Source organism: Macrobrachium rosenbergii, chromosome 3 (assembly GCF_040412425.1).
Source record: "Macrobrachium rosenbergii isolate ZJJX-2024 chromosome 3, ASM4041242v1, whole genome shotgun sequence".
NCBI lineage: Eukaryota > Metazoa > Arthropoda > Malacostraca > Decapoda > Palaemonidae > Macrobrachium > Macrobrachium rosenbergii.
Window position 1 is genome coordinate 30,308,505 of NC_089743.1, and position 13,635 is coordinate 30,322,139.

General features: G+C 41.0%; 1 protein-coding gene across 4 annotated transcripts in view; it reads left to right on the top strand.

Moving 5' to 3' along the window:
* LOC136853958 (endonuclease/exonuclease/phosphatase family domain-containing protein 1-like) overlaps positions 1 to 13,635 on the top strand; it is a 185,585-nt gene that overhangs the window by 8,524 nt on the left and 163,426 nt on the right. For all 4 annotated transcript variants that reach the window (XM_067129877.1, XM_067129886.1, XM_067129859.1 and 1 more), the window contains exon 2: positions 9,010 to 9,069. The gene's annotated coding sequence lies outside the window, so the exon portion shown is untranslated. The remainder of the gene's footprint in view (positions 1 to 9,009; positions 9,070 to 13,635) is intronic.

Genomic DNA, 13,635 nt, shown 5'->3' on the forward strand with positions numbered 1-13,635 from the left:
GTAAGAGAGAGAGAGAGAAATTATTACTTTTATTATTTAATGTTATTTAACCCTTTAACGCAGACTGGACATATTTTACGTCGACAAAAGTTGTCTGTCGGGTGCTGAGTGGACGTAAAATATGTCGACTACAAAAAGTTTTTTAAATATTCGCGGAAAAATACTTATAAGCCTTGTTTGCGAAAAATGTTAAATCATGTGCCTTGAGGGATGCTGGGAGTTCACGAATCACGCTGTTGTTTTGTTTACAAGCATAACCCAGCTGCGCATGCGCGAATTTCTTTCTTATCCCAAAAGAAAGCATCAGCTAACTCTGCTGAAAATCTCAGAAATTCTTTAGTCACTTTGTCGTAATTTTTGCACTGTTTTCTGTTAGCTGTTACATAAATTTTTATATATGAAAATGTGTGTAATTTCATGTAGAATACAACAAAAAATAACTAATGGTTGTAGCTTTTATCAATTTTGACATATTTTCATATAAATCACAATAAGTGCCAAAATTTCAACCTTCGGTCAAATTTGACTCGACCGAAATGGTAGAAAAATGCAATTGTAAGCTAAAACTCTTACATTCTAGTAATATTCAATCATTTACCTTCATTTTACAAAAAACAAGAAGTCTCTAGCACAATATTTCGGTTTATGGTGAAGTTTGAAAAAAACTTTTTCCTTATGTCCACGCTAACTCTGCTGAAAATCTTGTAAGAGCCTGACGCCATCTCTTCCAAACACGTGTGTGTTTGTGTGTTCGTCGTCCATCGCAGTGGACAAGACAACAAGAGCATCTCATAGTCTTTCTCTAAAGGAACGCGATTTCAACCATACAATATTTCCATCTGTTTCTCCCTAACCATTGTTGTCTTGTTGTATGTAAAATCACCACTACTTGCATTGCCATGCAAGCATTCTGATCATGTACTCATAATGTTCCAACGAATCTTCTGTATCAAACTGTGTGTATGTTTCTGTTTGTGAAGACTTCAAACGTCTCGCCACTCCAATGGACAACGAATACACGAACACATGTGTTTGGAAGAGACGGTGTCAGGCTCTTACAATCTCAGAAATTCTTTAGTCACTTTGTCGTAATTTTTGCACAGTTTTCTATTAGGCGTTACATAAAGTTTTATATGTGAAAATGTGTGCAATTTCATGTAGAATACAACAAAAAATAACTCATGGTTGTAGCTTTTATCAATTTTGACATATTTTCATATAAATCACGATAAGTGCCAAAATTTCAACCTTCGGTCAACTTTGACTCGACCGAAATGGTAAAAAAATGCAATTGTAAGCTAAAATTCTTACATTCTAGTAATATTCAATCATTTACCTTCATTTTGCAACAAATTGGAAGTCTCTAGCACAATATTTCGATTTATGGTGAATTTTTGAAAAAACTTTTTCCTTACCTCTGCTCGCTAACTCGGCTGAAAATCTCAGAATTTCTTTAGTCACTTTGTCATAACTTGTGCACAGTTTTATATTAGCCGTTACATAAAGTTTTATATATGAAAATGTGCACAATTTCATGTAGAATGCAGCAAAAAATAACTCATGGTTGTAGCTTTTATCAGTTTTGAAATATTATCATATAAATCACGATAAGTGCCAAAATTCCAACCTTCGGTCAACTTTGACTTGACCAAAATGGTCGAAAAATGCAGTTGTAAGCTAAAACTCTTACATTCTAGTAATATTCAATCATTTACCTTCATTTTGCAACAAATTGGAAGTCTCTAGCACAATATTTCGATTTATGGTGAATTTTTGAAAAAAAACTTTTACGTCCGTGCGTTACGAATTCATGCATCATTTTGTGATAATATTTTCTGTGTACTATGATTGTTTTACAATTTGTTATATACCAAAATCATTGCAATTTAGTGTACAATACAATGAAAAAAAAATCATTAGCTTTAACCGTTTTGCTCACAGCGCGATATGTATACAATTGTATATGAAATTTTTTTTTCACACTGTCGTATATTCCAATATTTATATATGATAATGATATTTTTTTTAATTTCTGATGGTTGCATACTAAACTTTAGGCAATGAGAAAAAGAAGAGCCAAAAGTGAACTCTTAATCTTAAAAACTAAGCGTGCTGTGATTTTTTTTTAAAAACTTTCTTTCCACTTCGGCGCTAACTCTCAAACCCCGTCGGCATACGGCAGACACTTTTGTAAATAGAGGCTCGGTGTTTAAGGGTTAATTTACACATAAAAGCTTGAAAACTTTTAAATTACATAAAAAATTAAACAAACACTTTTGCAGGGTTTCTCAGTATTCGCAAATGTTCACGTGTCTGTGAAAAACGTGTATATGACAGTTAGTTAGGTTCCAATGAAAAGTTCACGTCTGTGAATTTGTGCAACTCGAATCGCGCAAGTTCGGGGTATTACTGTGTATATGGAATGAAGAACCTGAAAACAATAAACTAAAAAAAATAAAACCCAATGTTAAAAATGGAGTCCATCATATCAGAGAGAGACACATGCACAGGTAATTCTGACATGTCTCAGAATAGGCCATACAGTATTCGTCTAACGCATGGACACTTAATGAGCAGCCAACATGGCCCGGCTCCCAAGTGCTCGGAGTGCAAGGTGATAATAACAGTCAGACATGTTGTCTGAGTGTCCAAAGTATGACCAACAGCGACTGTCAACTTTTGGCAATAAATCAGTTAAGGAAATTTTGTCAGAATCTTTTACATTTTCAGTTGTTCCAATTTTGATGTTCATGAGGAACTGTGATTTAATTGATTAAATATAAAAATAAGTAAATAATAAAAGCACGAAAACCCTTATAGCATTTGTCGAACTTTAAAAAACAAAATTTTGAAATATTACTTTACTTATCCTGAATTTTAATATACCTTTTTAGTGTGCATGTATGGAAGCATGAGTAAATGTATTTATTGTGTGTGTGTGTTTCCAGTAGGAGATCATGTGCCTATGTGCAATTTTTTATTTAATTTTAGTTCATTCATCATCATGCTGAATGACATATTGGGTCCCAGTGCATGGCTTAAGGCCTGGACCTGGTATTTTATTCTAATCCTTTGGGCCAGCCCTATGGGAGCTGAGAGTCTGCGCAATGGGCTGGTTAAGCTACTTTAATAATAATCGCGTAGTGCAGGATGGCTCTAAGGGGTCTGCCAAGGTCCTCCCACCTGCGGGGAGAGTAGATTGTGATCACACCCTGGAAGGACTCGAGGGTCCTCTTCCTCAGGATGCAGACACCCCCAAGATACAGAGGACCTTTGCAGAGATCATCACACTGATTTGTCAGCACAGTGATCTTTGGAGGGGGCCACGGACTCTTTTGTGGATCATCCTTCTATGCTTCAAATCCTCTTGGGGTCCTAAGAAGGAACCAGAGATTTCAACGGGGCTGCTGTGTCCTCACTTGCCGAGGGGATGCTGGACCAGGTAAATAATCTTGTCTCTGGGCAGGAGAATTTGCTTCAGTTGAACCGCTCAGACAAGCTTCTTCCCCCTCCTGTGCCTTGACAGAAGCATTTCTATACACCCTCGTAGGGATCCTTGCTGACCAAGCAGGTTGACCCAGACATGCATACTGTACTCCCCCTCCCCACATGCTTCTGTTCTCAGACGCATCGACTGAGGGATGGAGCGCACACCTGGAAGAGTTGCTGACTTCCAGAGTGTGGAACCGAGATGACAATTGCCTTCACTTCAACATGCTGGAACTCAAGGTGACCTTCCTGGCCCTCCAAGAGTTTCAGGATCGAGTGATGGGGCACTCAGTGGTTTTGATGAGCGACAACACCACGGTAGTGGCATATGTCAACAAGCAGGGGGGGTTTCATATCCCTTCCGCTTGACCAGTTGATGATGCAGGTGCACGAGTGGGTAGTAGCTCACTTGGTAGAGCTGTCAGCAGATACATCCCAGGCAAGAGGAATGTACAGTGCTCCCCCATTTTTATGCAGGGATAGGTTCCAGAACCTACTGCGGCAATGCAAAAATCCCTTCTAAAATGCTTATAACTACCAAATACCTTGTACCCCTTAAACTAAAACACATATGACTGCCTATTTTAACATTTCACTGCTTAATTTAATAATTCAAACAAAAATATACCTTAAATTATTATACTTAAACAATTTAATATCATTTCAAACAAAAATACACCCCAAACCATCATCCCAAAACATGCAAAGTAACCATACATTACAGTACTCTCCTACTACTGTTACTCTTAAGTAGGCTCTATACACTCCTAAAATGCTTATACTGTAAATGCCTGTTTTAACAGTTCACCACTAAACTTGACAGTTCAAACAAAAATATACCTCAAACTATCATCCCAGGACACCCTAATATCATTTCAAAGTCACATTGCAAAATTAAGTATACCCCCCTACAACTGTTACTCTTAAGTATCCCCTATCATTTAGACATGCAAGTTTTCTTTGGGCTACGTAACTTTGCACATCGTTCTGTGCAAGATCTAGTTTCTCTAATTTAGATCTTGGTTCTGTGTATACTGTAATGCACTGGGCGTACATTTTATGTATATTGATATTTTCCTGTGTTGTAAGATTTTGAAATGACATTTACTGTTCAGGTACATATTTTAGGATAGTACTAGCACTGTATACGTGGGTAGTTGAGAACGACAGGGCATGTACCTCCAAACAGAATGTTAGGCTTGTTACGTCATGTTAGTATTTTCGTGATTATGTACAAATACATTTATTTTGGTTTACGTCATATTGTGGTTATTCGTCACCATCTCCCATAAATTTATTAAAAAAATTTTGTGCCATCATTCTCTCTCTCTCTCTCTCTCTCTCTCTCTCTCTCTCTCTCTCTCTCTCTCTCTCTCTCTCTCTCTCTCTCTCTCTCTCTCTCTCTCAGTATACATATACTGAGAAAACACAGCAAAATATGTATAACACGTTATTTCACTTACAGAATCTATATATACTGTTTTGATCTCATCACCATAAAAATATTTAAAATCCAAATTTCATACATAGGCTCCAGTACCAATTTTTCTGTGACGATGTAATCTCTCTCTCTCTCTCTCTCTCTCTCTCTCTCTCTCTCTCTCTCTCTCTCTCTCTCTCTCTCTCTCTCTCTCTCTCTCTCTCATATCACTGTACTGTACATATTTAATGAAAATAACATCAATTACTGTACCATGAGGATAAAAAAAACATGAAAATAAACAAATCCAGCAATTCATGAGACTAATCTCTCTGTGCCTGCCGCTGCTGTCCGTCTCAGGGAGGAGGAGGAGGTCCTGGAGGGTATGCCACGTCTCCAAGAGGTTCGTGTCCTGCCGGGGGTTGATGGCGAGGTTGAGGGCGTGGGCGGCCCTCTCGGAGACCGGCAGGGAGCAGGTCTCGATGAGAGTGGCATTTAATTTCTGGAAGATGGCAGGGCTCGTGGTTGACGTCACCCACAGGGCGACCTTCCTGTATATCTCCTCTGGTAGGGCGTTGATAGCAATGTCTGCCTTCAACACCTCATCGGTCAGGCCTGCCACCCTGAATTGCCCCTCGACCCTGTAGAGCCAAGACGCCGGTTTCTGATGGGTGAACGGCGGCAGATTTATGCTGAGGGCCACCCTCAGTTGGTCCGTCAGGAGGGGCATCGCCTGGAGAGCGGGCACTGGCATGGAGGAGCGCACAGGTTTCGGCGTGGAGGAGGGCTCGAGAGGGGGGTGCGCAAGGGAGACCTCTGCCTCCGAGAAGTTTGTGGTTATTTGTATGTGGGAGGGAATATCTGCACCCATGCTCATTCCGCACTCTCACTTGGAGTGTTAGGGAACACTCGCATCAATACACGCTTGGGAGCGTGCCGTGTGGGTCCGCTAATGACGCCAGTTGATTTGCTGACGAGGGTCGGTAACACCCGAACACTTTGTTAGAGCGCCGTAGTTAGTCCATTAGGGGCGTGAGTTGGTTCATCGGGCCAAGACTAAGTCGCCGTTTGGGTCCGTTAATGGCTCCGGAACCACTCCGGGGTTCACCACTGTGAGAGGTGCTAAAGAAAGAGCAAGAAGACAAGTACTGCTAGTTTATTGATGAAGCGACCCGCTTATAAAGCAGCGTGCGGATGTCGGTGTATACACAGACGTCAGTACAAAATTTACAAGTGACCCGAGGTCAAACTTTCTCTACACAAAACAGGACAGGTACATATAGACAACATGAAGAGTAACAACAGCTGATTGGACACAAAAAATACTCTGTCACATATACTATGTATAAGGGCAAATGAACAGGTAATAAATATACAAATCACAATAATGATGATAAGGTTGTGTAAGTGCGACCTTGGGTCAGCTGTGAAGGCACTGTAGAAAACAGGAGGTTCACCATAGAAAACCTGTTGAGCAGGGACTTTACAAATACAGTACACAGTGTTGCTCTGCAAAAAAAACAAATTAGTGATAATCTTAGTGATATGGACAAAAGAAAACTCCACAAATTAGTGAAAATTCCCCCGCGGACAAATGAGTGATGTGTTCCACAAAAATCCATGACAAAGTGAGCCGTGGAAATGTGAAACGCGTAAAACTGGGGTAGAGACGGAGTGGACCCTTCACTCGGACAACACGGAGAGGTTGTTCAGTCTGTGGGGGCGTTCAGTCATAGATCTGTTCGCTACCTGGCACAACAGAAAACTTCAGGTCTTCTGTCCAGTCATGCTGGATCTATGGGCCGCTGCAGAGGACACTTTTCAGCACCACTGCCACAACTTTGATGTTTACGCCTTCTTTCTGTTTTGTTTGATTGGCAGGGTGATCAGCCAAGTGTTGATCACCCTGAATCTCAGGATGATCCTGGTGGCTCCCAAATGGCCACAGGTCTTTGGTATCCTGACCTGCTAGCTCTGCTCTCTAAGGCACCGAGAGAGATTCCTCCCTGGCCCAATCTGCTGTGTCAACCCCACACAGAGCGGTACTACCAGGCAGTGCAGTCCATGGTGGTTATCCAGCATCTCTTTTGAGTGTGATCCTTTTCACACCACACAGCAACAGAAACGACTGGATACCTCAGACAGTCCTCTGCAGCAGTAATCCAGGGAAAGTGGGTCGTCTTCTGTGGTTGGTGTCATAGATGGGGTATCTCCGGTCAGAGCTTCTGTTCAATAGGTCACGGACTTCCTCGTCTTTCTTCACCGAGAGAAGCTTCTCTCCATTTCAGCTGTAAAAGGGTATAGGGCCACACTCAGTCTAGTCTTGCAGCTGAAAGGAGTAGACATCTCATCTTCCTTTGAGATTTCGTTACTGATGAGAAGCTTTGAAAGGCCTTGGCCACCCAGGAACCTCAGGCCCCCTTTGTGGGATGTGGCTCCCATTTTAAGGAACCAGACTCGTGCACCGTACGAGCCTTTATGAGGGTCATCAGACAGGGATCTACCCCTTAAGACCATCTTCCTGCTTGCCCTGGCATTGGCAAAGAGAATAGGAGAACTGCATGGACTTTCCTTCAGCGCTAAACACTCGAGAGTGATGGGGATCGGTTTCGTTTGATTTCGTCCCAGTTTTTGTAGCGAAGACTCAGAACCCATTGGTCCCTGATGCTAGGTTTGAGCCCTTCACGATCCCTAGAGGACTTTGTAGATAATGACCCAGACAAGATGCTACTTTGTCCTTCAGAGTGCTGTGGCTCTATCTTCGTTAGCACTGGCTCGTCCAAGAAAGACATGTCCAAGAACACGATTTCTTTCTGGCTTCGTGAGACGATCAGAAGAGCATACTCTGCTGCTGGCGAAGACGACACCTGTACGTTCTACCAGAGAAAAAAAAAGTATACCTTAGTTTTACCAGACCACTGAGCTGATTAACAGCTCTCCTAGGGCTGGCCTGAAGGATTAGACTTATTTTATGTGAGAGCTCACAAAGTCAGGGGCATTGGTCCAACCCTCGTATTCTGGAAGAACTGTCGGTTTCTCAGGTATTGAAAGCTGGGGTGTGGTCCTCTTTACAGACCACTTTCACCTTGTTCTACCTTCGGGACATTGCCCACAAGTCCTTGGGACATGTGGTGGCTGCTCAACAAGTTGTGTAAATTACGTGGCTTCTCTAACAGACAGAGTTACATCTTGCCTAAGATGTTTAGTTGTGGATGGAAGAATGAATGCAGGAGTGACTGGCCTCTCCTTCTTCTCCTTCCCTCTCATCTTTCGTCTTTTCCTTTGGGCAGGGAGTTGATGGGCCGATACATGCTGGATCTGGTGGTCAGTGCAGGTAAGCCTATACTTCAAGCTTTCGTTCTGTTTTTCCTTCCAGGGTTATACAGTAGAAGCAAACCCACTCCTTCCTCTAGCAAGGGGAGGAAGGAGATCTTGACAGTAAGACAAACCCAATGCTGGTACTGTATTTGCCTTATTGTCTCCGACTTTTAAGGTTCGTCCTGGCCCTTTTTTGTTTGAGGTTATGTTTACCTCCCTCATGCAAAAAGGCCCAGAAGTCTGACAAATGATCGTGAATTACCACACCCCGATCAATTCATCAGAGGCAGGTTTCTCTTCCTTGCTCTATCGACCAGGAAGAGAATCCCAGGTGTGGCGAACTCCAGTCAGTTCAAGAGACTCACTCAGATTCCTCCCTCCAACCAGTGAGTCTTCCGAATGTAAAGGACCGAGGGCTTGTATATTGTGTAGGAAAAAATCACAGTTTTCATAGTTATACAAACCTGAGGCCCTTTACATTTTTATGCCCACCTCATGCCACCCCTCAATCTGACACCTGGGCCAAAAGCCAAATTGGAATGTTTACATCCAGGCAGGCAGGACTCCCGCCTAACAGACAGTAAACTGCCTGACCACCTTGTTTGAAAGTTCAATGGTTGTTTCCAACTCTGCTGTAAGTAATTCCTAATGTAAAGGACCTCAGGTTTGTATAGTTAGGACAAATACAATTTACTTTAAAAAACTGTGATTTTTCATAGAGTATAACTCTTCATTATTGAATCTTTGTTGGAACTGTTTATTTATTGATTTTTTTTTTTCAGAAATCAGGTCATATAAGTGAGGTCTTCATTGCTGTTTCAGTGGAAATTAGATGATTCACAGTAAGTGCTTTTGACTTAATATACTGTAGTTCCAGGCTTTAAGAAAGGGTGTTTGTGTGAGTTTTTGAACAGCAAATACAGTTTACTATTTTTCATATTTTTGTAGTGTAAGTGATGGCAGCTAGCCATTGACTTGTTTTCAGCTTAGTGCTTAGTACTATTATTTTCCATTCTTTTAGTGAAACTTAGTGTAATTGCTTCATGTTATTGCTTAGTGTACGTGTAAATATGTCTGGGAAATACTGTAGTGTTTGTTTTTCTATGCTGCATTTTGTTAATGTTTGTTTATATTTTTATGTTTTGCTACAGTTTGGGCATAGTTTTGCTACAATTATGTGTTTAACCCAAGGCTTATGCTGCTCTCTTAATGTGGCATACTTCTCTTAATCACTTTGAATATTTTGTATTTTGTTTTTCTCACATGAACACTTGTTTTGTATAGGTGTAATTGTAATATTGGACTTAGGATATGCTTTATGGCCTAATGTAATTATGATAAAAACACAACATAGATGCTTAGGTTAGCCAGAATAGCGTTGCCATATCTTCTTAGCTAACCCCCAGCCAATTGGGGGGACAAACCAGTCCAACTTGCTGCCAGTCTCAAGCCTGGATAAATGGGGAGAGTTGCTGCCTGGTCTAGCCAACTGAATATGAAAACAGTGACAAAAACTAAATAATGAATCTCGAGTCTATGAAGGAATGCAAAAGGGCTAGGGAGTACCCCATAAGCAACGTGCTGCAGTATCCCCTGACAGCAGTGAGAAAAAGTTAAGTATACTTTAGTTTTACTAGACCACAGGGCTGATTAACAGCTCTCCTAGAGAGGGCTGGCCCGAAGGATTAGACTTATTTTACGAGGCTAAGAACCAATTGGTTACTTAGCAAACAGGACCTACAGCTTATTGTGGAATCCGAACCACATTATAGCGAGAAATGAATTTCTATCGCCAGAAATAAATTCCTCTAACTCTTCATCAGCCGGCTGGGGGAATTGAACTCTGGCCCATCGAGTGACAGTCTGAAGCTCAACCGACTCAGCCAACGAAGGGCTGACAGCAGTGAGAAATATGCAAAGGGTACCACAGAAGTCACGACTGCGGCTAAAGAAGTTAGTGAGGAGAAAGTATTGGAAAAAGAAAGGAAAGCTGAGCATTGGAAATTGGAATGTTGGTAGCCACACAGGAAAGGAAAGAGAGTTGGTTGATGTCATGCAGAAAAGAAAAATTATGATTCTGTGTATACAAGAGACTAAATGGAAATGGAAAAGTGCAAGAAAGCTTGGAGAAGGATGTAAAGTTTACTATGCAGGGGAAGATACAAGGAGAAATGGGGTAGGAATTATTCTCCATCCAGATTTGCAGGGGAATGTCACAGAGGTCCAGCATATCAGTGACAGGCTCATGGGCTTAAAGTTTGTGAACGATAAGAGAGTAGGGCATATCATCTCGGCATACGCCTCTCAACAAGGGTGTAGTGAAGAGGAGAGGGAGGAATTCAGAGGAAAATTAGAAGAATATATTGAAAGAATTCCAAGAAGTGAATTATTAGTGTTATCTGAGGGCATGAATGCCCATGCAGGTGAGAGTTCTGATGGCTTTGAAGGAATATGTGTAGGAAGAGGTTTTGGAAGAAGAAACCAGGAAGGTGAGAGATTGTTAGAATTAACAGAAACTATGAATCTGGTAGTTTTGAATACTCAGTTTGAGAAAAGGAGAAGTTATCTGGTAACATACAAAAAAGGACAAAATGAGACACAAATTGATTATGTTTTGGTTAGGAAGGAAGGTGAAGAAAATCAATAAGGATTGTAAGGTTATTCCAAATGAATCTGTTGTAGCACAACATAAACTGGTAGTGGCAGATTTTAGGCTGAAAGCAATAAGGAAAAGAAAAGCCCCAGCCAGGAATAGGAGGATTAAAACTTGGAAGCTGAAGGGGGAGAAGGCAAAAGAGTTCAGAAGTAAAGTGGAAAGTGCCAGAGAAGAGAGATATGTGAGTGGAATGTCAGAATCGCCTGAGGAGATATGGGATGATATGAAAGAGATTGTGGTGCCAGCAGCAGCAGAAGTGTGTAGGAGGACAAGTGGTAAGCAGCAACAGGAAAAAGAAACTTGGTGGTGGAACCAAGAGGTTCAAACAGCTGTGAAGGAAAAGAGTATAGCCAGAAGAGGGTGGGAAGAAGATAACAACTACCACCAAACAAGAGAGGAGTATAGACAGACAAAGAGGGAAACAGAGAGTGGCAGCAATTGCAAAGGGAGAAGCCAGGAGAGAATGGTATAAGAACAAGGGAACACCGGAGGGAGAAAAGATAATCTACAGAATTGCAGAAGCAAGAAGAAAAGACAGGCAGGATGTAGGAGAGGTAGGAGTTATTAAAGATGAAAATGGAAATATCTTAATTGAGGAAGAGGAAGTCAGGAGAAGATGGAAAGACTATTTTTCTTGACTATTGAACAATTATAATGAGTGTGAAGAACTGGAAAATGTTCCTCCAGTAGAAGGACCAATAGCAAATATCAGGGTGAGTGAAGCCGAGAATGCTATAAAGAAAGGAAAAGTAAATAAAGCTGCAGGAAAGTCAGAGGTAACAATGGAAATGATTAAAGCATTGGGAAATCTAGGCAAATAGTGGATGCACACAGTATTGGAAAAGATCTGGGATGTAGAGGAAATGCCAAGGAACTGGAGCAATAGTTGGATGATTAAAATGTATAAACAAAAAGGAGACGTGTCAAACTGTGGGAACTACAGAGGAATAAAGGTTTTGGAGCATGTATCCAAGATACTAGAAAGAATAGTAGAAGGAAGGTTGAGAGAGCTAAAAGATATACATGAGCAGTAGTTTGGATATATGAAAGGAAAGAGCACAGTGGATGCTATTTTTATAGTAAGACAAGTCCAAGAGAAGTAGCTAGAAGGAAACAGGAAAGTTTACTTGTTTTGTGGATCTTGAAAAGGTGTATGACAGGGTACCAAGAAGAATAGTCTGTTGGTGTCTGAGAAAGAAAGGAGTACCAGAAAAGTTGGTAAGGTTAGTGAAGATGATGTATGAGGGTGCAAGAACCACTGTACAAACAAAATATGGGGAGACAGACATTATCTGTGGAGGTGGGCCTCCATCAGGGATCAGCTCTGAGTCCATTCTTGTTCCTTGTCATTATAGACACACTGACATCAGAATTAAGGAACAACGACGAATGATGGGATCTGATGTTTGTTGATGATTTAGTCATTATAGCAGACACAGAAGAAGAACTGCAAGAAAGGTTTTTAGCATGGCAAGGAGCCATGGAAAGGAAAGGATTTAAAGTGAACATTGGAAAGACAGAGCTAATGACTAGTAGTAGAGAAGACATGAAGAAGTAAACATTCAAGTGGAAGACGGTACAGTGCTAAAGCAGAACAATGAGTTTAACTATTTGGGATCAATAATAACAGAAGAAGGAGATACTGAGAAAGCAGTGAGACAGAGAGTGAAAGAAGCATAGCTAAAATGGAGAGAAGTAACTGGAGTTGTTTTAGACAAGAAAATGCCATTAATGCTTAAAAATGACATTTTCATAATAAAATAAAGTTTTAAGTATACTTACCCAGTGCTCTGGGTAAGTTGCATACTTAAAATGAAGATCTATAAGACAGTTACCAGGCCCGTACTAGTATATGGGGCAGAAACTTGGGCACTCAAGAGGAAAGAGGAGGGATTGTTGGAAAGAACCGAGATGAGGATGGTGAGATGGATTGCTGGAATATCACTACTGGAAAGGAGGGAGAGTCAAGATATAAGAAGAATGTGTGGTATATGTAATGTAAAGAAGGCTAGGGAAGCTTGATTGAGATACTGTGGTCATGTAAGAAGAAGAGAGGAGGTGGAACCAATCAAGAGAGCTAAGAACATGCCAGTGATGGGGAGGAGGAGTGTGGGGCATCAGCAGATCAGATGAATGGATGTGGTGAGGAGGGATATGGGTGAGGTGGGAATGGGGGAAGAAGATACTAGGAATAGAAATAGATGGAGAAAGTTGACTTGAGCAGCCGACCCTGCTATACAGTGGGACTAATAAGGTCGAAAGAAGGAGATGATCTTAGCTAGTTATGAGTGAGTTCCATGTATTCTTTGCAGTGCTTGTTAGTGTCAAGTGTTTGTTCTCACTTGACCTGTAATCTGTGCAGAGACTATTCTCAACTTCGGGGGCCTTCATCTGATGTCGTTTTTGATTCTTTAGCTTTAGCAGTGTGTTTAGTTTCTGGTATAGCTCTTCAGGTATTGTTGATATTCATTTTGCTGTCTCTCCTCACAGCCATTTAATACCCATGTCCTTTGGTCCTCACTGCACTTGTGATGTCCATGGATTTTATGATGGGGAAAGAACTCAGCAGTAATATTGTTTAAAAATGTCATTCATATTGAAATTGAAAACCAAGCAGCCCTTGAAAGCCCTTTTTTATACATTTATTAAATGATGAACAGATCCATCACTGTGGCTCTTGTTTTTCCATTTTAGCAACTCATGATTATGAGCTTTTGATTAGGAGCCTTTGATGCTAAGCATAGACAGTCCT